This window comes from Salvelinus alpinus, chromosome 20 (assembly GCF_045679555.1).
Source record: "Salvelinus alpinus chromosome 20, SLU_Salpinus.1, whole genome shotgun sequence".
NCBI lineage: Eukaryota > Metazoa > Chordata > Actinopteri > Salmoniformes > Salmonidae > Salvelinus > Salvelinus alpinus.
In genome coordinates this window covers 42,230,504-42,253,756 of record NC_092105.1, presented here as the reverse complement: position 1 = coordinate 42,253,756, position 23,253 = coordinate 42,230,504, and the positions used below count along the sequence as shown (strand labels likewise).

Genomic DNA, 23,253 nt, shown 5'->3' with positions numbered 1-23,253 from the left:
AACAAAACAACAACAAAGGGCTTTGTAGTTTTGCCCACATAATAAATGCGCATCACTACTGTACTTTGATTAAATAAGATTGTGCACATTAGGCATGCACTATGCATGTTGGTCTGCATGGTTACCAGTACCGTGCACTGCAGTTGATGCGCAGTTGCGCGCACGACCAAGTTATAAATGACCTCATGGTGAGAGGGAGGAGCTCGCGCAGTACCTTTGGTCCATCAAACGATTCATGTGGAGATAAGCTGTTGGAAAACTTTTCCTACTGAGATATCCATGACATTTACCAGGTAAATATTTGACTTAAGTTCAGTGTGTTCGTCTTTAGAGAACTATCAAGTACAGCTTGGACTGTGTTTAGTTTGGTTTGAGGAGAGAAAGTAGCCTAACTTAGCTAGCTATTTGGAGAGTTTAGTTTCGGCTTTTCTCAGGCTGTCTAGTGGAGGAAGAGCTAGTAAGGAGGATGAATACGCTGGAACGTGAATGACTGGAAGCGCTGTGAGTTCACATTGGAGAAAGAAACAGAACGTTAAATTAACATGTCTATTGCTATTATACGGGAAGTGTGTTTAATAGTGAGCGATAGGGCCTCACTTTAAAATCAATTATTTGTTGAGCAAAGTAGAGGGTTCTTGTGAAAGTGCGCTCATTGACAGCTCGAGCTTTAAGTCAAGCTGTCAAGTCTTAACTAAAATCTTTAGACATTTCTATTGAGTCCAACCATAACTTAAACTTATGTTCAAAAACTTTAGCTGTGCAACTTGGCAGGTTTTGTCGCTGTTATCAGGCCACTCAGAACCTCGCTGAACTAAATCCTGTTGGCCTTATTTGATTTTATAGTCTCACGCTGAAACTGCCGCTCATTTTGGCGTGCTTGGGAAATGTGTAAACTGTCTGCAATGCATTCCTACAAGAGACCAAAAAAAAAAAACAGCTGTTGGCTTTGCTACTACTATGAATAACATGGCAATGGTATAGTAACACGTTAGTTACACACAACGTAAACATTATTTGGCCAGATACCAATTCATTTAAGTACAGTATAGGCTAATTATATTTTTTTCAGGTAAAACACCACACACTGTGTGCCATAGTAGCTAGAATAACAGGTATCCCACCCCTTTTTAACCCTATCCGCAAACCCTTCCATTTTACTATATTGTTCTTGTGTTGTTACCCCTCTATAATAAAACCAAGTAGGTTGATGTGGTCTATTCCCGTGTTTATTGTGTGAAACTAACTAGTTACCATACCATTAACAATTCTATTGCACTTTATTATATTCTGTAATGTTAAGTGCTAAAATGATATCCTGTTTTTAATGGATCAGAAATAGTTTATTACATAGTAATGTGGTCTTGTTTGATGCTTGAAATGTATATGATGTGGTGGTTTTGAATTCAAGACCCAACCCATATGCAGTATACTTGCTCACCCTTGGTTTGAGTCATGTTGAAGTAAGTTTGTTCTGTTTACATAAGACACTTCCTTGCTTTTTGGAACTCATGTAAACCTCAGATGCTTTAAAAAGTTACTGTAGTTCTTTCTGAAAAGTTCTTCATGCTGAAAGGTCCGTTTCCATTTTGATGAAAAGGGGCAGATTAATTGAATGAACATAGCATGTCCTCGCTGAACTTTGTGATGGTAGGCTGCCTGGAAAGTGCTTTGAGTCTGACACAAAGTTCAGATGAATTCAAACCATTTTGTTGTTGTGTCCTACATAGTCACTACAGTTCAGTTGACCTTACATATGATAAGATAAAAGCTTGTCTCTTCTCTATTAAACATTTACATATCCATAACCTTCAGAGTTAGCCTATTATCCATTTCACAATCATGACATCTAAGCTTAAAAATATTTCCAGCTCCACAACTGGTGACTGACTGACTGCAGCTGACAGGTGCTTGCTTGTGATGACTGGACTGAAGTGTGCACTGTCATAATAGTTTATCTGAAGAAAACAAATGTTATAAGTCATTTGCAAAGTTAGTGTATGTAGCCTTTAAAGTGCCGAGGAGGTCTGTAGTCACAGTAGAGAACCTGGTTCCCATGGTTCATAGCCAGTTGCCCAGTAACAGGTGCTGGAACCAAGGAGACAATTTGGGGGTGAGGAGACAGTCAATGGAGCCACTGACCTGACAGTGTTCAGGCCAGGATGTCCAAACACTGTCCACATTATGTAGCAAATTATTCTACCACATAATGTGGCACATTATTCCAGTAATAAGGAGCAATATTGAATGTCTACTGACATGAAGAGTTTAATTGGGTTTTTATGGACCCTCATTACCAGAAAATTGTTCACCAGAATTGTTTTGTGTGGCAAAAACAGGGAAAGTGTGTGCTGTTTGTTTTCAGAGCTCTCCGTGTGAGTTGGTTTTATAAAATGAAATGTTATTGGAAGGATTCTCCGTGAATCTGGTTGTGCGCTAATGCTGGTGTAAAGATATGGGTTGACACTAGGGCTGTGATGGTCATGGAATTTTGGTTGACGGTCAGCCAAATGACCACAGTCTCCATAATAACTGTTAGAATAGCACATTTTCTCCTCTCACTGCGAGTGTACCCATGAGTTTACCAGTTAAATTACCAGGGTTGCAGGTTCCAAGCCAGTTCTATTCATTCTATTTCTGTGTGTACTGCTGCTGCATTGTGGGGGGTGTTGCCTAGGCAACCAAAGACTGTTTGCTACAACACCTAGCTTGTTTCTAATTTTATTGGTCACATACACATGGTTAGCAGATGTTATTGTGAGTGTAGTGAAATGCTTGAGCCTATATATTTATTTGAATGTATAAATATATGGATGAGCAATGTCAGAGCGGCATAGGCTAAGATGCAATAGATAGTATAGAATACAGTATAAACTGTACATATGAGATGAGTAATGCAAGATATGTAAACATTGTTAAAGTGGCATTATTAAAGTGACTAGTATTATTTATTAAAGTGGCCAATGATTTTAAGTCTGTATATAGGCAGCAGCCTCTCTGTGCTGGTGATGGCTGTTTAACAGTCTGATGGCCTTGAGATAGAAGCTGTTTTTCAGTCTCTTGGTCCCAGCTTTGATGCACCTGTACTGACCTCGCCATCTGGATGATAGCGGGGTGAACAGACAGTGGCTCAGGTGGTTGTAATCCTTGATGATCTTTTTGGCCTTCCGGTGACATCGGGTGCTGTAGGTGTCCTGGAGGGCACCCATTTCAGTTTGTCAGTGATGTGTACCCCCGAGGAACTTACAACTTTTCACCTTCTCCACTACTCTCCCGTCATTGTGGATAGGGAGGTGCTCCTTCTGCTGTTTCCTGAAGTCTATGATCATCCCCTTTGTTTTGTTGACGTTGAGTGAGAGGTTATTTTCCTGACACCACATTCTGAGAGTCTTCACCTCCTCCCTGTAGGCTGTCTCGTCGTTGTTGGTAATACACACTAATACTGTTGTGTCGTCTGCAAACTTAATGATTGAGTTGGAGGCGTGCATGGCCACGCAGTCATGGATGAAAAGGGAGTACAGGAGGGGGCTGAGCACGCACCCTTGTGGGGCCCCAGTGTTGAGGATGAGCGAAGTAGAGATGTTGTTTCCAACCTTCACCACCTGTGGGCGGCCCGTCAGGAAGTTCAGGACCCAATTGCACAGGGCAGGGTTGAGATCCAGGGCCTCAAGCTTAATGATGAGCTTGGAGGGTACTGTGGTGTTGAATGCTGAGCTGTAGTCAATGAACAGCATTCTTACATAGGTATTCCTCTTGTCCAGATGGGATAGGGCAGTGTGATGGCGATTGCATCATCTGTGGACCTATTGGGGCGGTAAACAAATTGAAGTTGGTCTAGGGTGACAGGTAAGGTGGAGGTGATATGATCCTTGACTAGTCTCTCAAAGCACATCATGATGACAGAAGTGAGTGCTACAGGGTGATAGTCATTTAGTTAAGTTACCTTTGCGTTCTTGGGTACAGAAACAATGGTGGCCATTTTGAAGCATGTGGGGACAGCAGACTGGGATAGGGAGAGATTGAATATGTCCGTAAACACACCAGCCAGCTGGTCTGCGCATGCTCTTAGGACGCGGCTAGGGATGCCGCCTGGGCCGGCAGCCTTGCGAGGGTTAACACGTTTAAATGTCTTATTCACGTCGGCCATGGAGAAGGAGAGCCCACAGTCCTTGGTAGCTGGCCGCGTCGGTGGCACTGTTATCCTCAAAGCGGGCAAAGAACGTGTTTACCTTGTCTGGCAGCAAGATGTGGGTGTCCGCGACGTGGCTGGTTTTCCTTTTGTAGTCCCTGATCTGTAAACCCTGCCACATACGTCTCATGTCTGAGCCGTTGAATTGCGACTCCACTTTGTCTCGATATTGACGTTTTGCCTGTTTGCTTTTCTTGCAGAGGGAACGACTACTCAGTTTGTATTCTGCCATATTCCCTTCCCCTTGCCATGTTTAAATGCGGTGGTTCATGCTTGCGCGAATGCTGCCATCTATCCACAGTTTATGGTTAGGGTAGGTTTTAATAGTCACAGTTTGTACAACATCTCCTATACACTTCTTGATAAACTCAGTGACCATTTCGGTGTACACTGTACATATTATTCTCAGAGGCTACCCGGAACATATACCAGTCCGCGTGATCAAAACAACCTTAAAGCGTGGATTCCGATTGATCAGACCAGTGTTGAATAGTCTTTAGCACGGGTGCTTCCTGTTTGAGTTTCTGCCTATAGGAAGGGAGGAGCAAAATGGAGTCGTAGTCAGATTTGCTTAAAGGAGGGCGGGGGAGGCCCTTGTATGCATCCCAGAAGTTAGACTAACAATGGACCAGTGTTTTTCCTGTGTGAGTGCTACAGTCAATATGTTCATAGAATTTAAGTAACCTTTTCCTCAAATTTACTTTGTTAAAATCCCCAGCTACAATAAATGCAGCCTCAGGATATATGGTTTCCAGTTTGCATAAAGTTCAGTGAAGTTCCTTGAGGGCCGTCGTTGGTATCGGCTTGAGGGGGGATATACACTGCTGTGACAATAACCGAAGATAATTATCTTGGGAGATAATACGGTCAGCATTTGATTGTGAGGAATTCTAGGTCAGGTGAACAAAAGGACTTTGTCACGATTCCAATGGTGAATGAAGGAGTCAAGCGCAGAGAGCAGGTAGTCTAGAGCCAGTGGAATAAACTTTAATATTCCGAACAGAATATAAATGTGACGCCTACGCCACACAACAAAAGGGCGCGTCAAAATCCAGTCCACAATTAACTAGGACAAAATTCACACTACAAAAACACCACCACAACAAACAGAATAACAAGCCCGCACAAAAGTCGGCGGGCCAACTGGGTTTAAATAACCCCCTATCCTAAACACAAAACAGGTGATACAAATTAGACAAACTCAAAAGAAAACAGAAAAGGAGATCGGTGGCAGCTAGTAGACCGGAGACGACGACCGCCGAGCGCCGCCCGAACGGGAAGAGGCACCATCCTCGGCGGGATTCGTAACAGTACCCCCCTCCCGACGCGCGGCTCCCGCAGCGCGCCGACCCCGGCCTCGAGGACGACCCGGAGGGCGAGGAGCAGGGCGATCCGGATGGAGGCGGTGAAAGTCCTTCAAGAGGGACGGATCCAAAATGTCTCCCACCGGTACCCAGCATCTCTCCTCCGGACCGTACCCCTCCCAGTCCACGAGGTACTGCAGGCCCCTCACCCGGCGTCTTGAGTCCAGAATGGCTCGTATCCTATACGCCGGGGACCCCTCGATGTCGAGAGGGGGAGGAGGGACCTCCGGTACCTCACCTTCCTGCAGGGGACCAGCTACCACCGGCCTGAGGAGAGACACATGAAACGAGGGGTTAATACGATAATAAGAGGGAAGTTGTAACCTATAACACACCTCGTTTATCCTCCTCAGGATTTTAAATGGCCCCACACACTGCGGCCCCAGCTTCCGGCAGGGCAGGCGGAGGGGCAGGTTTCGGGCCGAGAGCCAGACCCTGTCCCCTGGTGCGAACACAGGGGCCTCACTGCGGTGGCGGTCAGCGCTCCTCTTCTGCCGTTCACTGGCCTGCCTGAGAGAGTCCTGGACCGCTCGCCAGGTCTCTCTAGAGTGCTGTACCCACTCCTCCACCGCAGGAGCGTCGGTCTGGCTCTGATGCCACGGAGCCAGGACCGGCTGGTACCCCAGTACACATTCGAAGGGCGACATATTCGTTGATGAGTGGCGGAGTGAGTTCTGAGCCAACTCCGCCTACGGGACGTACCTCGCCCATTCTCCTGGCCGGTCCTGGCAATACGACCTCAGAAACCTACCCACTTCCTGGTTCACTCTTTCCACCTGCCCATTACTTTCGGGGTGATACCCAGAGGTGAGGCTGACCGAGACCCCCAGACGCTCCATAAACGCCCTCCACACCCGGGACGTGAACTGGGGGCCTCGATCAGATACGATGTCCTCCGGCACCCCGTAATGCCGGAAGACGTGGGTAAATAGAGCCTCCGCAGTCTGTAGGGCCGTAGGGAGACCAGGTAATGGGAGGAGACGACAGGACTTAGAGAACCGATCCACAACGACCAGAATGGTAGTGTTCCCCTGAGATGGAGGAAGATCAGTCAAAAAATCTACCGAGAGATGAGACCATGGCCGTTGTGGAACCGGAAGGGGTTGTAACTTCCCTCTCGGTAGGTGCCTAGGAGCCTTACTCTGAGCGCATACCGAGCAGGAGGAGACATAGAGTCTCACGTCCTTAGCCAAGGTGGGCCACCAGTATTTCCCTCTAAGACCCCGCACTGTCCTCTCCATCCCCGGATGACCCGAAGCAGGTAGTGTGTGAGCCCACCGAATCAATCGATCACGGACACCAAGCGGTACGTACCTAAGGCCAGTCGGACACTGGGACGGCACAGGTTCTACCCTCAACGCCCGCTCGATGTCCGCGTCCACCTCCCATACCACCGGGGCCACCAGACAAGAGGCGGGAAGGATGGGAGTCGGATCGATGGGCCGGTCATCCGTGTCATAGAGACGAGACAGCGCGTCGGCCTTAGTGTTGAGGGAACCTGGTCGATAAGAGATCGTGAATCTAAAACGCGTAAAGAACATGGCCCACCTCGCCTGACGCGGATTCAGTCTCCTCGCCTCTCGGATATACTCCAGATTGCGGTGGTCAGTCCAGATGAGAAAAGGGTACTTAGCCCCCTCAAGCCAGTGTCTCCACACCTTCAGGGCTTTTACCATAGCTAGTAGCTCCCTGTCCCCCACATCATAGTTCCGCTCCGCCGGACCCAGTTTCTTAGAAAAGAACGCACAGGGACGGAGCTTCGGTGGCGTGCCCGAGCGCTGTGATAGCACGGCTCCAACACCAGCCTCGGACGCATCCACCTCCACTATGAACGCTAATGAAGGGTCCGGATGCGCCAACACGGGAGCCTCAGTAAACCTTGCCTTCAACTGGTTGAAAGCTCCTTCTGCCTCGGCCGACCACTGTAGACGCACCGGCCCTCCCTTTAGCAGTGAGGTAATGGGTGCCGCCACTTGGCCAAAACCCCGGATAAACCTCCGGTAGTAATTGGCAAACCCTAAAAAACGCTGCACCTCCTTTACCGTGGTCGGAGTCGGCCAATTACGCACGGCGTTAACGCGGTCACTCTCCATCACCACCCCTGAGGTGGAAATGTGATAACCCACGAAAGAGACGGCTTGTTTGGAGAACACACATTTCTCAGCCTTGACGTATAGGTCATGCTCCAGCAGCCGCCCAAGGACCCTGCGCACCAGGGAGACATGCGCGGCGCGTGTGGCAGAATAGATCAAGATGTCATCAATATACACTACCACACCCTGCCCGTGCAAGTCCCTGAGAATCTCATCTACAAAGGATTGGAAGACGGCTGGAGCATTCTTTAACCCATACGGCATGACGAGGTACTCATAGTGGCCTGATGTGGTACTAAACGCTGTTTTCCACTCGTCTCCTCCCCGAATACGCACCAGATTATACGCGCTCCTGAGGTCCAGTTTTGTGAAAAAACGTGCTCCGTGGAATGATTCCACCGCCGTAGCGATGAGAGGTAGCGGATAACTAAATCCCACTGTGATTGAATTTAGACCTCGATAATCAATGCACGGACGCAGTCCTCCCTCCTTCTTTCTCACAAAAAAGAAACTCGAGGAGGCGGGTGACATGGAGGGCCGAATGAACCCCTGTCTCAGAGATTCCGTGACATATGTCTCCATAGCCAACGTCTCCTCCTGTGACAATGGGTACACATGACTCCTGGGGAGTGCAGCGTTCTCCTGGAGGTTTATCACGCAATCCCACCGTCGATGAGGTGGTAATTTGGTCGCTTTCTTCTTACTAAAAGCGATAGCCAAATCAGCATATTCTGGGGGAATGCGCACAGTGGAAACCTGGTCTGGACTCTCCACCGATGTGGCACCGATGGAAACTCCCACACACCTACCTGAACACTCCTCTGACCACCCCTGAAGAGCTCCCTGTCTCCAGGAAATGAGGGGATTGTGAATGGCTAGCCAGGGAACCCCCAACACCACCGGAAACCCAGGTGAATCAATAAGGTAGAAACTAATCTGCTCCCTATGATCCCCCTGCGTTACCATGTCCAGCGGAATCGTGGCCTCCCTGATCAGCCCTGACCCTAACGGTTGGCTATCTAAGGAGTGCACAGGGAAAGGTGGGTCTATCTGCACCAACGGAATACCCAACTTGCGGGCGAGTCCGCGATCCATAAAACTCCCAGCTGCGCCTGAGTCTACTAGCGCCTTATGCTGGAGAGAGGGGAAAAACGCAGGGAAAAAAATAACCAAAAACATGTGACCGACAGGAAGCTCTGGGTGAGTCTTGTGCCTACTCACCTGGGGTGACCGAGAAGTATTCCGCCTGCCATCTCTACTCCCAGAGGCACTCCTCCAGCACCTGTCCGAAGTGTGTCCTCTCCGGCCACAATAGGTGCAAGAGAAGCCACCTCCTCCGGCCCCCCTAGATGCAGCCCCTCCCAACTCCATCGGAGTTGGAGCGGAAGGGCTGGGAGGTGGAACTGACAGGACCCCCTCTGAACGCCCGCGGGCAGCTAGCAGGTTGTCCAGTCGTATAGACATGTCAATGAGCTCATCGAGGGAGAGTGTAGTGTCTCGACAAGCTAGCTCCCGACGGACGTCCTCCCGAAGGCTACATCGGTAATGGTCCATCAGGGCCCTGTCATTCCACCCCGCACCAGCAGCCAAGGTCCGGAACTCCAAGGCGAAGTCTTGCGCACTCCTCGTCTCCTGTCTGAGGTGGAACAGTCGCTCACCCACCGCTCGGCCTTCCTGAGGGTGGTCAAATACGGCCCGAAAGCGGCGGGTGAACTCTGGGTAGTGGTCTCAAACCGAGTCTGGGCCGTTCCAGACCGCGTTAGCCCATTCCAGGGCTCTACCCGTCAGACAGGAGATGAGGAGGCTAACACTCTCCTCTCCAGAGGGAGTCGGATGAACGGTGGCCAAGTAGAGCTCCAACTGGAGCAAAAACCCCTGGCACCCAGCCACCGCTCCGTCGTACTCCCTTGGGAGCGCGAGACGCAATGCGCCTGAACCAGATGCCGACGTTGAAGGAGTAGGTTGCGACGTCTGTGAAGGAGCTGGTGTAGATGTCGGGATACCACTCCTCTCCCATCGCTCCATCCTCTCCATCATCATGTCCATCGCCGACCCAATCCGATGGAGAACGGCGGTGTGATGAAGGACACGCTCCTCCATCGATGGAAGAGGGGTGGTTGCTGCTTCTGCTGACTCCATTATAATGGTGCGGGCTTCTGTCACGATTCAAATGGTGAATGAAGGAGTCAAGCGCAGAGAGCAGGTAGTCTAGAGCCAGTGGAATAAACTTTAATATTCCGAACAGAATATAAATGTGACGCCTACGCCACACAACAAAAGGGCGCGTCAAAATCCAGTCCACAATTAACTAGGACAAAATTCACACTACAAAAACACCACCACAACAAACAGAATAACAAGCCCGCACAAAAGTCGGCGGGCCAACTGGGTTTAAATAACCCCCTATCCTAAACACAAAACAGGTGATACAAATTAGACAAACTCAAAAGAAAACAGAAAAGGAGATCGGTGGCAGCTAGTAGACCGGAGACGACGACCGCCGAGCGCCGCCCGAACGGGAAGAGGCACCATCCTCGGCGGGATTCGTAACAGTACCCCCCTCCCGACGCGCGGCTCCCGCAGCGCGCCGACCCCGGCCTCGAGGACGACCCGGAGGGCGAGGAGCAGGGCGATCCGGATGGAGGCGGTGAAAGTCCTTCAAGAGGGACGGATCCAAAATGTCCCCCACCGGTACCCAGCATCTCTCCTCCGGACCGTACCCCTCCCAGTCCACGAGGTACTGCAGGCCCCTCACCCGGCGTCTTGAGTCCAGAATGGCTCGTATCCTATACGCCGGGGACCCCTCGATGTCGAGAGGGGGAGGGACCTCCGGTACCTCACCTTCCTGCAGGGGACCAGCTACCACCGGCCTGAGGAGAGACACATGAAACGAGGGGTTAATACGATAATAAGAGGGAAGTTGTAACCTATAACACACCTCGTTTATCCTCCTCAGGATTTTAAATGGCCCCACACACTGCGGCCCCAGCTTCCGGCAGGGCAGGCGGAGGGGCAGGTTTCGGGCCGAGAGCCAGACCCTGTCCCCTGGTGCGAACACAGGGGCCTCACTGCGGTGGCGGTCAGCGCTCCTCTTCTGCCGTTCACTGGCCTGCCTGAGAGAGTCCTGGACCGCTCGCCAGGTCTCTCTAGAGCGCTGTACCCACTCCTCCACCGCAGGAGCGTCGGTCTGGCTCTGATGCCACGGAGCCAGGACCGGCTGGTACCCCAGTACACATTCGAAGGGCGACATATTCGTTGATGAGTGGCGGAGTGAGTTCTGAGCCAACTCCGCCTACGGGACGTACCTCGCCCATTCTCCTGGCCGGTCCTGGCAATACGACCTCAGAAACCTACCCACTTCCTGGTTCACTCTTTCCACCTGCCCATTACTTTCGGGGTGATACCCAGAGGTGAGGCTGACCGAGACCCCCAGACGCTCCATAAACGCCCTCCACACCCGGGACGTGAACTGGGGGCCTCGATCAGATACGATGTCCTCCGGCACCCCGTAATGCCGGAAGACGTGGGTAAATAGAGCCTCCGCAGTCTGTAGGGCCGTAGGGAGACCAGGTAATGGGAGGAGACGACAGGACTTAGAGAACCGATCCACAACGACCAGAATGGTAGTGTTCCCCTGAGATGGAGGAAGATCAGTCAAAAAATCTACCGAGAGATGAGACCATGGCCGTTGTGGAACCGGAAGGGGTTGTAACTTCCCTCTCGGTAGGTGCCTAGGAGCCTTACTCTGAGCGCATACCGAGCAGGAGGAGACATAGAGTCTCACGTCCTTAGCCAAGGTGGGCCACCAGTATTTCCCTCTAAGACCCCGCACTGTCCTCTCCATCCCCGGATGACCCGAAGCAGGTAGTGTGTGAGCCCACCGAATCAATCGATCACGGACACCAAGCGGTACGTACCTAAGGCCAGTCGGACACTGGGACGGCACAGGTTCTACCCTCAACGCCCGCTCGATGTCCGCGTCCACCTCCCATACCACCGGGGCCACCAGACAAGAGGCGGGAAGGATGGGAGTCGGATCGATGGGCCGGTCATCCGTGTCATAGAGACGAGACAGCGCGTCGGCCTTAGTGTTGAGGGAACCTGGTCGATAAGAGATCGTGAATCTAAAACGCGTAAAGAACATGGCCCACCTCGCCTGACGCGGATTCAGTCTCCTCGCCTCTCGGATATACTCCAGATTGCGGTGGTCAGTCCAGATGAGAAAAGGGTACTTAGCCCCCTCAAGCCAGTGTCTCCACACCTTCAGGGCTTTTACCATAGCTAGTAGCTCCCTGTCCCCCACATCATAGTTCCGCTCCGCCGGACCCAGTTTCTTAGAAAAGAACGCACAGGGACGGAGCTTCGGTGGCGTGCCCGAGCGCTGTGATAGCACGGCTCCAACACCAGCCTCGGACGCATCCACCTCCACTATGAACGCTAATGAAGGGTCCGGATGCGCCAACACGGGAGCCTCAGTAAACCTTGCCTTCAACTGGTTGAAAGCTCCTTCTGCCTCGGCCGACCACTGTAGACGCACCGGCCCTCCCTTTAGCAGTGAGGTAATGGGTGCCGCCACTTGGCCAAAACCCCGGATAAACCTCCGGTAGTAATTGGCAAACCCTAAAAAACGCTGCACCTCCTTTACCGTGGTCGGAGTCGGCCAATTACGCACGGCGTTAACGCGGTCACTCTCCATCACCACCCCTGAGGTGGAAATGCGATAACCCACGAAAGAGACGGCTTGTTTGGAGAACACACATTTCTCAGCCTTGACGTATAGGTCATGCTCCAGCAGCCGCCCAAGGACCCTGCGCACCAGGGAGACATGCGCGGCGCGTGTGGCAGAATAGATCAAGATGTCATCAATATACACTACCACACCCTGCCCGTGCAAGTCCCTGAGAATCTCATCTACAAAGGATTGGAAGACGGCTGGAGCATTCTTTAACCCATACGGCATGACGAGGTACTCATAGTGGCCTGATGTGGTACTAAACGCTGTTTTCCACTCGTCTCCTCCCCGAATACGCACCAGATTATACGCGCTCCTGAGGTCCAGTTTTGTGAAAAAACGTGCTCCGTGGAATGATTCCACCGCCGTAGCGATGAGAGGTAGCGGATAACTAAATCCCACTGTGATTGAATTTAGACCTCGATAATCAATGCACGGACGCAGTCCTCCCTCCTTCTTTCTCACAAAAAAGAAACTCGAGGAGGCGGGTGACATGGAGGGCCGAATGAACCCCTGTCTCAGAGATTCCGTGACATATGTCTCCATAGCCAACGTCTCCTCCTGTGACAATGGGTACACATGACTCCTGGGGAGTGCAGCGTTCTCCTGGAGGTTTATCACGCAATCCCACCGTCGATGAGGTGGTAATTTGGTCGCTTTCTTCTTACTAAAAGCGATAGCCAAATCGGCATATTCTGGGGGAATGCGCACAGTGGAAACCTGGTCTGGACTCTCCACCGATGTGGCACCGATGGAAACTCCCACACACCTACCTGAACACTCCTCTGACCACCCCTGAAGAGCTCCCTGTCTCCAGGAAATGAGGGGATTGTGAATGGCTAGCCAGGGAACCCCCAACACCACCGGAAACCCAGGTGAATCAATAAGGTAGAAACTAATCTGCTCCCTATGATCCCCCTGCGTTACCATGTCCAGCGGAATCGTGGCCTCCCTGATCAGCCCTGACCCTAACGGTTGGCTATCTAAGGAGTGCACAGGGAAAGGTGGGTCTATCTGCACCAACGGAATACCCAACTTGCGGGCGAGTCCGCGATCCATAAAACTCCCAGCTGCGCCTGAGTCTACTAGCGCCTTATGCTGGAGAGAGGGGAAAAACGCAGGGAAAAAAATAACCAAAAACATGTGACCGACAGGAAGCTCTGGGTGAGTCTTGTGCCTACTCACCTGGGGTGACCGAGAAGTATTCCGCCTGCCATCTCTACTCCCAGAGGCACTCCTCCAGCACCTGTCCGAAGTGTGTCCTCTCCGGCCACAATAGGTGCAAGAGAAGCCACCTCCTCCGGCCCCCCTAGATGCAGCCCCTCCCAACTCCATCGGAGTTGGAGCGGAAGGGCTGGGAGGTGGAACTGACAGGACCCCCTCTGAACGCCCGCGGGCAGCTAGCAGGTTGTCCAGTCGTATAGACATGTCAATGAGCTCATCGAGGGAGAGTGTAGTGTCTCAACAAGCTAGCTCCCGACGGACGTCCTCCCGAAGGCTACATCGGTAATGGTCCATCAGGGCCCTGTCATTCCACCCCGCACCAGCAGCCAAGGTCCGGAACTCCAAGGCGAAGTCTTGCGCACTCCTCGTCTCCTGTCTGAGGTGGAACAGTCGCTCACCCACCGCTCGGCCTTCCTGAGGGTGGTCAAATACGGCCCGAAAGCGGCGGGTGAACTCTGGGTAGTGGTCTCAAACCGAGTCTGGGCCGTTCCAGACCGCGTTAGCCCATTCCAGGGCTCTACCCGTCAGACAGGAGATGAGGAGGCTAACACTCTCCTCTCCAGAGGGAGTCGGATGAACGGTGGCCAAGTAGAGCTCCAACTGGAGCAAAAACCCCTGGCACCCAGCCACCGCTCCGTCGTACTCCCTTGGGAGCGCGAGACGCAATGCGCCTGAACCAGATGCCGACGTTGAAGGAGTAGGTTGCGACGTCTGTGAAGGAGCTGGTGTAGATGTCGGGATACCACTCCTCTCCCATCGCTCCATCCTCTCCATCATCATGTCCATCGCCGACCCAATCCGATGGAGAACGGCGGTGTGATGAAGGACACGCTCCTCCATCGATGGAAGAGGGGTGGTTGCTGCTTCTGCTGACTCCATTATAATGGTGCGGGCTTCTGTCACGATTCAAATGGTGAATGAAGGAGTCAAGCGCAGAGAGCAGGTAGTCTAGAGCCAGTGGAATAAACTTTAATATTCCGAACAGAATATAAATGTGACGCCTACGCCACACAACAAAAGGGCGCGTCAAAATCCAGTCCACAATTAACTAGGACAAAATTCACACTACAAAAACACCACCACAACAAACAGAATAACAAGCCCGCACAAAAGTCGGCGGGCCAACTGGGTTTAAATAACCCCCTATCCTAAACACAAAACAGGTGATACAAATTAGACAAACTCAAAAGAAAACAGAAAAGGAGATCGGTGGCAGCTAGTAGACCGGAGACGACGACCGCCGAGCGCCGCCCGAACGGGAAGAGGCACCATCCTCGGCGGGATTCGTAACAGACTTGAGTTCCTGTATGTTGTTACAATTACACCATGAGTCGTTAATTATGAACATACACCCCCGCCCTTCTTCTTTTCAGAGAGATGTTTATTCCTTTCGGCGCGATGCACTGAGAATCCAGGTGGCTGTACCGATTCCGACAGCATATCCCGACAGAGCCTTGTTTCCATGAAACAGAGAATGTTACAATCCCTAATGTTTCTCTGGAAAGCAATTCTTGCCCTGATTTTGTCAACTTTGTTATCTAGGGATTGTACATTAGCGAGTAATATACTCGGAAGCGTTGGGGGTGTGCGCGCCTCCTAAGTCTGACTAGAAGACCTCTCTGACTCCCTCTCCTCCGGCGGCGTTGTTTTGGGTTGGCCTCTGGGATCAGTTCAAATGACCTGGGTGGTATGAAGAAAGGGTCCGCTTCAGGAAAGTCGTATTCCTGGTCGTTGTGCTGATAAGTTGACCGCTCTGATATCCAATAGTTTTTCCCGGCTGTATGTAATAACGCTTAAGATTTTCTGGGCTAACAATGTAATAAATAATACATGTCCGCACAAATCCCGTCTTCAGTCAACTGTTTAAAAATAAAATAAGTATTATTATTTTTTGTTTTAAACGTTTATTTTTATTTTCATGACGGTCTTCCTCCATAACCGTGGGTTATACAGTAACTGTGCCAGCCCTAGTTGACACCAATAACGAATGTGGCAGAGGGTTGTCAGTCCACCCTCCATAGGCTTGAAGTTGAGTGGGATGGGGTTTTCTGTTGGTTTCAAACAGAAAATTGATGATGTGCAATCACACTCCCATCCTCTGTTTGCAAAAGGGGTCTTGTGTTTTATTCAGATTTATTCTACATTTGTATGTGTTCAAATACAATGCCATTTTGGGGAAACCCCCCTCTTTATCTCTGTAATCTGGTCTCCTTCACCACCAGCAGTTACCATACCAGGTCAGTTAGGTGGTTGCTACTTAAAGTCCCCAGGACATTTACAGTATTAGGCAAGGCTGCCTTCTCGTCTTGTGCACCAGAGGCATGGAATAGTCTACAATCCATGCTTCATCTAGATATGTTAGTGCCACTGAATTAATTAAAAAATATTGATGGGATACTCTGTTACAGAGAGTAAATGCTTTTTTTAGGCTGGATCATGTTGTTGTATTGTTGTATATTTAATTCTGTAATCTATTGATTGTCGCTGCCTTCTTGGCCAGGACTCCCTTGAAAAATAGACTCTGGGCGTCAATGGGCTTTTCCTGGTTAAATAAAGGTACATCATTTATTTTTTTAAAGCCTTCCCAGAAGAGTGGCCAATGATTTTGTAATGAGATCTTCTATGAACAGGTGTCCACATACTTTTGGTCATGTAGTGTAACTAGACATTATTATTTGTCTGTCATAGGATTCTCTCACAGTTAATAATAGGAAGCTAACAATATATCATCATTTCATCCTTGGTTCTTGGTGCTATGATCTGCTCAGTTCAGCTGACAATGGCTAGGTCTAATCTTCAAATTGTACACAGGCTATTACATTCACCAGTATCTAGCCTATAGGGTACAAGGCATTGTGTAATTGCATGTACAATTTCTCAAGGGTTCAAAGCAGTTTGTATGTATCGCTCGCCTTAGCTCTTTTCACACCACCATTTAATTGCCCTGCTTCCCTCTAGGCATCAATTAAAATGTTACAGAATGACAGATGCATATTGAGTTGCCTTGCTAGATTGCTGGAGGATTTGGTTTCTGAACAGGAGAGCAGCTCAGGCAGAGAGAAGAGAGAGAATGAGGCAAGCAAACAAAGCTACTGTACGACCCTGTGAAATTTCAGTGACCTTATTAGCTCACTGAGAACATCCAGTTTAGAAACCACAATTATTTGGGTCTGCCAAATGTTTTATGATTGCACCATTTAATTAACACATTCGACTCAATGAGGCATTCCATCGAACTGACATGGTAATAATTCATTCATGAAAGGACTCTCATAAAAACCCTCAGTGGGCTACAATACTGTATGAGACTCCAAGCCTGTGTGAGTGCAACCAAATGTGTGTGTGTTTTAACTTTACCTGCTGATGAAACAGCTGTTATTGATTAAAAAAATGTGTTAAGCATTTAGAAAGCTGCAGAGAGAAATGGAAGGCTAAATCACTGTGTTATGACCAATGTTCCCTCTAAGCTGCGAGCGCGCACAACTCCCCTCGGACGGTGCAGAATAAATGTCAGCCTCCACAGAGAAGAACTAGATTGAACTTCACTCAACTTTCTAGTTTTCCCCTTTATTGAACACTGTCAACATATCACTCAACTGTGGGAATTGGGCTTGAATCAATGCAATATTAGACACTTTCAATGTACCTTACCGAAACAAAACAAACTATGCAAGATTTAGTATGCAATAGAGGTCGACCGATTATGATTTTTCAACGCCGATACCAATTATTGGAGGACCAAAAAAAGCAGATACCGATTAATCGGCCAATTTATATTTTATTTATTTATTTGTAATAATGACAATTACAACAATACTGAATGAACACTTTTATTTTAACTTAATATAATACATCAATAAAATCAATTTACCCTCAAATAAATAATGAAACATGTTCAATTTGGTTTAAATAATGCAAAAACAAAGTGTTGGAGAAGAAAGTAAAAGTGCAATATGTGCCATGTAAAAAAGCTAACGTTTATGTTCCATGCTCATAACATGAGAACATATGAAAGCTGGTAGTTCCTTTTAACATGAGTCTTCAATATTCCCAGGTAAGAAGTTTTAGGTTGTAGTTATTATTGTCACACCCTGACCTTAGAGATACTTTTAATTCTCTATTTGGTTAGGTCAGGGTGTGACTAGGTTGGGCAATCTATGTTTTCAATATTTTTGTTGGCCTGGTATGGTTCCCAATCAGAGGCAGCTGTCTATCGTTGTCTCTGATTGGGGATCATATTTAGGCAGCCTTTTCCCACCTGTTGTTTGTGGGATCTTGTTTTTTGTGTAGCTGCCTGTGAGCAACCCAGAACGTCACGTTTCATTTTCTTCTGTATTGTTTTTGGTGAGTTTCATATTTATTAAACATGTGGAACTCTAAGTACGCTGCGCCTTGGTCCATTCAGACGAGCGTGACAATTATATGACTATTTCTCTCTCTACCATTTTTATTTCATATACCTTTGACTATTGGATGTTCTTATAGGCACTATAGTATTGCCAGTGTAACAGTATAGCTTCCGTCCCTCTCCTCGCCCCTACCTAGGCTCGAACCAGGGAAACATCAACAACAGCCACCCTCCAAGCATCGTTACCCATCGCTTCACAAAAGCCGCGGCCCTTGCAGAGCAAGGGGAACAACTACTTCAAGGTCTCAAAGCGAGTGACGTCACCGATTGAAACGCTATTAGCGCGCACCCCGCTAACTAGCTAGCCATTTCACATCGGTTACACCAGCCTAATCTCTGGAGTTGATAGGCTTGAAGTCATAAAAAGACAGTGCTTTTTTCGCGAATGTGCTTGTTAAATCATTACCCGTTTGGCGAAGTAGGCTGTGACTCGATGAGAAATTAACAGGCACAGCATCGATTATATGCAACGCAGGACAAGCTAGATAAACTAGTAATATCATCAACCATGTGTAGTTAACTAGTGATTATGTTAAGATTGATAGTTTTTTATGAGAAGTTTAATGCTAGCTAGCAACTTATCTTGGCTTCTTGCTGCACTCGCGGAACAGGTAGTCAGCCTGCCATGCATTCTCCTCGTGGAGTGCAATGTAATCGGCCACAATCGGTGTCCAAAAATGCTGATTACCGATTGCTATGAAAACTTGAAATCGGCCCTAATTAATTGGCCATTCCGATTAATCGGTCGACCTCTAGTATGCAAAACTAACTGTGCAAGAGATTTTCTTGTAGGCAGAGTGCATTGGAGTAGGATTCTATTGCATTGACAGGCACTACTCAGGCCTGTACTCTACACAGACCGGTGCGCCATAACCAATCATTGCTGCAGTAGGCCTACAGGGAATTCAGCGTCGCTGCACAGCTATTTTCAGGTCTCTTCAGAGATGTTAGATTGGGTTCAAGTCCGGGCTCTGGCTGAGCCATTTAAGGACATTCAGAGACTTGTCCTGAAGCCACTCCTGCATTGTCTGCTGTGTGCTTAGGGTCGTTGTCCTGTTGGAAGCTGAACCTTGGCCCCAGTCTGAGGTCCTGAGCACTCTGGAGTAGGTTTTCATCAAGGATCTCTCTGTACTTTGCTCCGTTCATCTTTCCCTCGATACTGACTAGTCTCCCAGTCCCTGCATGCTTCATCGTAGGGATGGTGCCAGGTTTCTTCCAGACGTGATGCATGGCATTCTGGCCAAATAATTCAATCTTGGTTTCATCAGACCAGAGAATCTTGTTTCTCATGGTCTGAGAGTCCTTTAGGTGCCTTTTGGAAAACTTCCAAGTGGGCAGTCACTCTACCATAAAGGCCTGATTGGTGGAGTGCTGCAGAGACGATTGTCCTTCTGGAAGGTCTGTGCCTCCTTCCCCAGATCTGTGTGTTATTTGTAACTTATTTTGTACATAATGTTTCTGCCACCATCTCTTATGACCGAAAAGAGCTTCTGGATGTCAGGACAGCGATTACTCACCTTGTACTGGACGAAGATTTTTCTTTAACAAGTAGACGCAAAGGATTTACTTCAGAGGGAGGGAGAAGGTCAGAGACCTGGCAGTGTGGTGCCAGGATAACAACCTCTCCCTCAACGTGATCAAGACAAAGGAGATGATTGTGGAGTACAGGAAAAGGAGGACCGAGCACGCCCCCATTCTCATCGACGGGGCTGTCGTGGAGCAGGTTAAGAGCTTCAAGTTCCATGGTGTCCACATCACCAACAAACTATCATGGTACAAACACACCAAGACAGTCGTGAAGAGGGCACGACAACGCCTATTCTCAGGAGACTGAAAAGATTTGGCATGAGTCCTCAGATCCGCAGTTTGGCAACTGCTTGACTTCCGACCGCAAGGGACAACAGAGGGGATGTGCGTAGGGCCCAGTGCATCACTGGGACCAAGCTTCCTGCCATCCAGGACCTCTATACCAGGTGATGTCAAAGGAAGGCCCTAAAAATTGCCAAAGACTCCAGCCACCCTAGTCATAGACTGTTCTCTCTGCTTCCACATGGCAAGCGGTACCGGAGCGCAAAGGTTAAGGGCTTGTAAGTAAGCACTTCAGTGTAAGGTCTACTACACCTGTTGTATTCGGCGCATGTGACAAATACAAATTCATTTAATTATATAGACAGGTGTGTGCCTTTCCAAATCATGTCCAATCACTTGAATTTACCACAGGTGGATTCCAATCAAGTTGTAGAAACATATAATGGATGATCAATGGAAACAGGGTTCACCCGAGCTCAATTCTGAGTCTCATAGCAAAGGGTCTGAATACTTATGTAAATAAGGTATTTCTGTTTTTTATTTTTAATAAATTTGTCATATTCTAAAAACTTGTTTGCACTTTGCCATTATGTGTTGATCGATGTATTGTGTGCAGATGGATGAGGATTTTTATTTATTTAATACATATTAGAATAAGGCTGTAACGTAATAAAATGTGGAAAAAGGGAAGATTTCTGAATACTATCTGAATGCACTGTGTATGCAAATAGTCATTGACACGTATGGATCTGAGCCATATGTGGCGGAGCAATCTAAGGCACTGCATCTCAGTGCAAGAGGCGTCACTACAGTCCCTGGTTCGATTCCAGGCTGTATCACAACAGGCCATGATCGGGAGTCCCATAGGGCGGCGCAAAATTGACCCAGCGTCGTCCGGGTTTGGCCAGGGTAGGCCGTCATTGTAAAGAATTTGTTCTAAACTGACTTGCCTAGTTAAATAAAGGTTACACACACACACAAACACACACACCACTGACCAAAGAGGGATTTTGATTGGCATTTATGTATGTCCCCATTACCAGTAAAACATAATGAAAACCTGTTTCTTTCACTTACTTGCTGTGCTGTTTCGTTGTTCATTTGTTCAGTCGTTTCATTCTCAACCAGGATTTATATGGAAGGCCGTTTGGGTCTTTGCATGTCAAAAAAGTTACACGTCAAATAACACTATATGACGTGTCAAATAAGCTTGTTGACCAATCAGGACCTGAATATGACTGCACGTCACATAATAATTTAACGCGTTCATACATTTTTTACGTAGTTATTACACATTGATTACACTATCACTCGTATTTCAAGTGTCACAACTAGGGTTGCAAAGGGTCGGAAACTTTCCGGTTGTCACATTGGCGTGTATAAGTGGCAGAGGAAGTCAGGCGCAGGAGAGTCAAATAGAGTGTAGAATGGAGTACTTTAATTAAAGTCCTAGTAATCTGCTCCATAACACTCACGGAAAAAATAAAACAAATCTGGGTACGAAGACCCGTCGCACACCTATACACAATTAACACAACACATGACAACGAACAATCTCTGACAAACACATGAAGGGAAACAGAGGGTTAAATACACAACAGGTAATGAATGGGATTGACAACAGGTGTGTGGGAAGACAAGACAAAACCAATGGAAAATGAAAAATGGATCGATGATGACTAGAAGACCGGTGAAGTCGACCGCCGAACACCGCCCGGACAAGGAGAGGCAACGACTTCGGCAGAAGTCGTGACACCGGTAAATTTCCAGAAAAATTTCTGAATTTTTTGATGGGAAGTTAAGCCTGGGAATTTGGGGAACTTTTCTCAAAAAAGTTAGCTTATAACAGTGAACCTTTTTTGTGGAATACACATAAGGCAATTCTAGGTCTTGTGGCATATTTTGGTTAAACTATCCCCAATTCAATGGAATTGCAAGTCTCCCTCTGCATGCACAGTGTACTCTTCCATCACATGTACAGCTGATTCTAAAGATGTTGCACACTAATGAGATGCTATTGAGCCCACACTACTACACTGTCTGAGCCAAGGACTACATGCTTTATGGTAAATTTGGATTACAATACTGGGTGGGGTGAATATATTTTACGTGACATACATGATTTTGTGTTAACAAGTAAATAGTAGCCTACAGCAAAGTGTGTTTAAATTATTTCTAACTTGTTAACGATTTCTGGTCGTTAGTTTTTGTTACCATGTGGGTTTTAGCTTGCTTGAGCCTGCTAACTAAGGAGTGTTAATTCACCTGTTTCCATACATGTTTCATTTTAAACATTTATCTTACAAAGGAGTTGTTTAATCTAACTTCTTAACTATTTATCTGTACATGGAATTGTATTTGGTATTTTTTATATACTTTTTTCTAATCTTTACAGGAAAATGCCACAGGCACTTTCTGATGTGTGGAGACATTTCACTGCAGCTAATGTCGGAAAAACTGTGTACATTTGCAAATACTGTGCCAAATCATATATGAAGAATGCAACAAAGATGCAGAATCATCTGGCCAAGTGCATAAAGTTATCTCAGTGCTCACAACAAGCAACCTCTGACAAAAGTTCCTCTACTTCTATTTGAAGTGAAAATGATGAATCAGACACCTTATCGATAGCAACAGCTCATGGTCCTCCAGGAATCAGAAGGCTTTTTTACTCATTGGAGGAACAGAGAAATGCTGATGAATGTCTTGCTCGAGCTGTGTATGCAACTGGTTCACCTCTGATGCTCACAGACAATGTGTATTGGAAGAGATTTCTGAATGTTCTTCGCCCAGCATACACCCCTCCAACCAGACATGCTTTATCTACTCATTTGCTGGATGCAGAGTTCAACAGAGTTAAACTGAAGGTCAAGCAAGTCATAGAGAAAGCATACTGTATTGCAATCATCTCTGATGGGTGGTCGAATGTTCGTGGGCAAGGAATAATTAACTACATCACCTCCACCCCTCAACCAGTATTCTACAAGAGCACAGACATAAGGGACAACAGACACACCGGTCTCTACATTGCAGATAAGCTGAAGGCAGTCATCAATGACCTTGGACCACAGAAGGTATTTGCACTGGTGACAGACAATGCTGTGAACATGAAGGCTGCATGGTCTAAAGTGGAGGAGTCCTACCCTCACATCACACCCAATGGATGTGCTGCTCATGCATTGAATCTGCTCCTGGTCATCATGGCACTGAAAACAATGGATACACTTTACAAGAGAGCCAATGAAATTGTTAGGTATTTGAAGGGTCATCAAGTTATAGCAGCAATCTACCTCACCAAGCCAAGTGAGATGAATAAGAGCACCACATTGAAGCTGCCCAGCAACACCCGTTGGGGTGGTGTTGTCATCATGTTTGACTGGAGGGAAAGGAGTCTCTCCAAGAAATGCCATATTACAGTCTGCCGATATGGACAGCCC

General features: G+C 48.0%; 1 protein-coding gene across 11 annotated transcripts in view; it reads left to right on the top strand.

The window, feature by feature from the left end:
- The first annotated feature begins 187 nt into the window (after window positions 1-187).
- LOC139546930 (protein TANC1-like) overlaps window positions 188-23,253 on the top strand; it is a 303,586-nt gene continuing 280,520 nt past the window's right edge. For 10 of the 11 annotated variants that reach the window (XM_071355900.1, XM_071355905.1, XM_071355909.1 and 7 more), the window contains exon 1: window positions 205-293. The gene's annotated coding sequence lies outside the window, so the exon portion shown is untranslated. Of the gene's footprint in view, window positions 294-23,253 lie in introns of all 11 variants that reach the window. The other variant, XM_071355901.1, reaches the window with a different exon arrangement.